This window comes from Myotis lucifugus, unplaced genomic scaffold (genome assembly GCF_000147115.1).
Source record: "Myotis lucifugus unplaced genomic scaffold, Myoluc2.0 scaffold_238, whole genome shotgun sequence".
Lineage (NCBI taxonomy): Eukaryota > Metazoa > Chordata > Mammalia > Chiroptera > Vespertilionidae > Myotis > Myotis lucifugus.
Genome location: NW_005871286.1, coordinates 1,796,601 through 1,800,775, shown reverse-complemented (window position 1 = coordinate 1,800,775; position 4,175 = coordinate 1,796,601). Strand labels below are relative to the sequence as shown.

Below are 4,175 nucleotides of genomic sequence, written 5' to 3'. Positions count from 1 at the left end.
TAGTAAAGGAGGAGGGGAGAAGACTCGTGAATTAACAGATATATTTGTAGTTTAGTAAATTGAATATTTGAAAACACATTTTATATATATTTTTCTCTCATCTAAGTTTTTCTTCCCTTGCTGATCTCCTATTCTAAGGCTAAATCACAAATCTTACTGCCCCGGGGAAGAAGAGAAGGATAAATCACAAAGAATAGAAGAGAAGAAAATTATGTGAGAGGAGTTCCTGCCAGGCAGACAAAGGAAGTATAAAAGGAGGAGAGAGCAGAGAGGAGAGGAAGGAAGAATCAGCCATAGGAATCCTCTTGAGGTCTAACCGGAGAATATCTTGTGTTGAAAAGCTGTAGACAGATTTGCAGGAAACAGAATCTGTATGGCTGACATTTTCTTTCATATCGGATAGCCTGTGATGGCTGAAATCCTCTCAAATAAGTCCTATATTGTGTGTGTTTTAAAATATTTTTATTGATTTCTTAGACAGGGGGAGAGAGAGAGAGAGAGAGAGAGAGAGAGAGAGAGAGAGAGACATGGATATGAGAGCAGAACATCAATTGGCTGCCTCCTGCATGCCCCCTAGTGGGGATCAAGCCTGAAACCTGGGCATAGGCCCTAATCAGGTATGGAACCAGCAACTTTTTGGTGCACAAGATGACGCCCCACCAACTGAACCACATGAGTCAGGGCATAAGTCCTACATTTGACATGGCATCATGTCCGGCAAGGAACATGAGGGGGAGAGAAAACAGGCTGTAACAGTCACCGAGAGCTGCCTCATGAAGCCTCTCCAGCAACCTAAGCCCAATCCTGTGGGCTGAGAAAGCAGCTGTTTCCAGATCCCTGGAGGAATGGAGGTGCTGAGAGGAATGGAGGCTCAGACTAAGCCTAAGGTTGGGATAAGGAGCCTGTGATGTGGCAAGAGACCAGGGCATCACCTGTGGATGCCACAGGACAACCAGGAGCAGGCTAGCGGGAATGGGTGAAGGCTCAAAGAACAGTAAGTGGGCCCAGCGCTTCTCCCCCACTGCTGTAAAGGCATCGGTGCTACCACTATGTCCAGAGGCTACCCACGGAGAAGGGAAGAGAACAGGAAATGCAAACACCTGGAAAGAATGAGCATTGACTCCCAAAAGATTATTTAACTGAAGACATTATAATGGAAAGTAATTAAGTTACTTTCAATAAACCAAAGATGAGGTCAATTAGAGAAAACAGAACGTCAACATTTCCCTAACGTAGCTGTAGTATGAATTTTGACAGCAATACTGTAGGCTTATTGGTGTGAAGATGAGGTTGCATTGAATGGCTTCTATTTTATCCATGAAATGTGAAGTGTGAGTGCCAGCTGAGAGTGAAGGTTAACAAAGAGGTGTGGGTGCTTGAGGGAAAAAAAGGAGAAAGTATAAAATCATTGCAGAGGGGTTCAAAGCACACATTCGAATCTTAAAGTCTCTAAGAAGCCCTGTTTGTTTGTTTTCCTCATTGCCTTTGATCGTATTTTTATTCAAAATTAGCTGTCCAAAGTGATTCGATCTTTATGGAATAAACAAATTTAAGTTTATGCCACAGGCTTCTTTTCTTCTGTGGTGGGTTTCTTTTCTGCGGGCTTCTTCTCGGCTGCTGGTTTCTTGGTAGCTGCAGCCTTTTTCCCACCAAAGGCTTCTTCTGCTTCTTAAGGTTAACAGCCTTCTTTCCTTTCTTCCCGACCACAGGCTTCTTGCTTGGAACCACCTTCTCATCTGATTTGGCTTCTAGGGCTGCTGTTGCTTTATCCACCGAAGCTTGTGGTTCTTGGCCTAGAGAAGACTGGCACAGGGTCTTTGCATATGGGTTTAGCTTCAACATGATCCTCAGGCTTTTCAGTGGATTCTTCTTCAGAACTCTGCGGTGAATCTTCTTGCGTGGTGCTGAGAGGGCTCTTTGGGTCTCTGGGCTTTTCAAGATTCTGCTAAGGTCTGTGCTGAGCATCTTGTGCATGGGAAGGTTGTAGTTACTCTTGAGGGAGGCAGCTCCACGCCAAGGGCCATACAGCTCATCTAACTTGTGGAAAGCACTTTCAGCCCAAATGCAGAAACGGCCCACATGCCCTCCAGGTGCAAGTTTCAAAATGGTCAGTTTGCTTACATTAAGCAGAGTAATTCCAGGGATGTTTCTGAAGACTTTGATGATACCGTTGTCCGCATTATAGATGATGCAAGGTCCCTGAGCTGGATATGACGACGGTTTCTCATTTTGCCCTCGCCAGCCCTCATTCGCTGAGAGACAGAGACCTTTTTTATATCATTCCAGGCCTTACGTTTCTCAAGAAGCAAAACAGCCTCCTTGGTTTTCTTGTAGCCTTCAACTGTATCTTCAGCCACCAAAGGAGGTTCAGGAACTTCCTCAATGAGGTGACCTTTAGACAGGACCCGGGCTGGGAAGGCTGAGGCAGCCAGGGCAGAGCAGGTGGCATATCGTTTGTGTTGTGTTTACTCTGTGGTGCCAACAGCGCCAGGTTTTGGTTGGTGCAAACATGCGGCCCCCACGACACATACTTCCAAAAGCACCCTGGCCAGAACGATGAGTTCCACCACCTCGGACTCTGGGAATTTGAGCCACAGCTCTGCCAGTACCCCACGACTCGGCACTGGTTTGATGACCTGCCAATTCACCCACAGCATAGGGCTGTCTATTGTTTTTGCACAAGTTGGTGTGAACAAAGTTCACAATATCTGGCCAAATGAGAGCCTTGAATACAGCAGGCAAAGTGACATTTTTGCCAGAAGTTTCCCCCTTTTCTGAGTACACAGATACCAGTGGACGAGCACACACCATGGCGGGAAGAGGAGAAGGCCACACTCCTCTCTACCCGGCGGCTCCCCAGAAGCCCTGTTTTATAAAGAAGATGCCCGTTCAGGTTTATATACAAGCTAGGGACGATCCAGGTTTGGTGGCTCCTGAGGCTTATAAATTTAAAGGCCTTCTATAGGAAAAAGAACACAAAATTATGAATACAAAATTCAGAATTGAGCCTTATAAGGGACTCATGTAAACAAGGGTCCTGAAGCTCTAATTTTATTAACTGTACAATAACCCCCCCTATATTTGCATGTTAATTGTTCATGAGAAGACATTTTCCTCCCACACCTGCCAAGACCCCCAGAACAGGCTGGCTTCACCTCAAGTTGGGATGTGCTGGCATAGACTTCCATGGCTTCTCCAACTCACTTCCCTTCCTTCCTTCTCTCCCCTCTCTCCCCTCAAGCATAATGCATCATTTCACAGCTGCTCATTATTTTCCTAGAATGCCAGCTTCGTACCCACACTACACGTCTTTCTTCAACTTAGGTTTCTACCTCTTTATCTAAATGGGTGATTTTCCAACTTCTTATATCACAGCCCATAATAAGAAACACATTTTACATGATAACCCAATACCCATCCATATTACTGAAAAAAGTTTCACAAAATGCATCTGAATTTTTATGTTTTAAAAATATTTGTATTGATTTCAGAGAGGAAGAGAGAGGGAGAGAGAGATAGAAACATAAGTGATAAGAGGGAATCCTGCACACCCCTATTGGGGATGGAGCCCACAACCCAGGCATGTGCCCTTGACCACAATCAAACCCGGACCCTTCAGACTGCAGGCCGACGCTCTGTCCACTGAGCCAAAACAGCTAGGGCCATCTGAATTTTTCTTTGTGCAATGTACTCTAGTATTCTCTGGCCCATATCTTGCATATGTAAAAATGATTCTGGTTGGGCCCCACTAAAGTGATTCTTACAGCCAGCAGGTTGGGAGGTGCTCTCTGGCTAGTGCTGTCCTCCTAATGCTTTTTCATGCTGCCGCTCTTCGCTCATGTGTCTCCCTCACTCTGGATTGCCCTTAACCTCTGCTATGCCTTTAGAGGCTATTTTCATCCCTCCACTTTAAAATGAAATTCTCCCTTTTATTTAAAGCCCTCCATTAAGTCATCTGTCCTCTCGTGCATCTCACATTCATGTTGCTGTGGCAGGTGTTTTATTCTGCCTTGATTACAGTTAATTATTTAAAATGCAGTCTTCCTTACTTGATTGTGAAGTCCCTGTGGGCAAGATCATGTCTGATTCTAACGTGGCCATTTCTATGAATCCTACAGTATCCAGCACCTAGAACCCCGTAAATTTGTAAAGTAGGAGAAACCAACAGTGGTTCA

At 45.1% G+C, this 4,175-nt stretch overlaps 1 pseudogene; it reads right to left on the bottom strand.

The window, feature by feature from the left end:
• Positions 1 to 1,532: 1,532 nt before the first annotated feature.
• Positions 1,533 to 2,849, bottom strand: LOC102417527 (annotated as a pseudogene).
• Between the last annotated feature and the right edge of the window lie 1,326 nt (positions 2,850 to 4,175).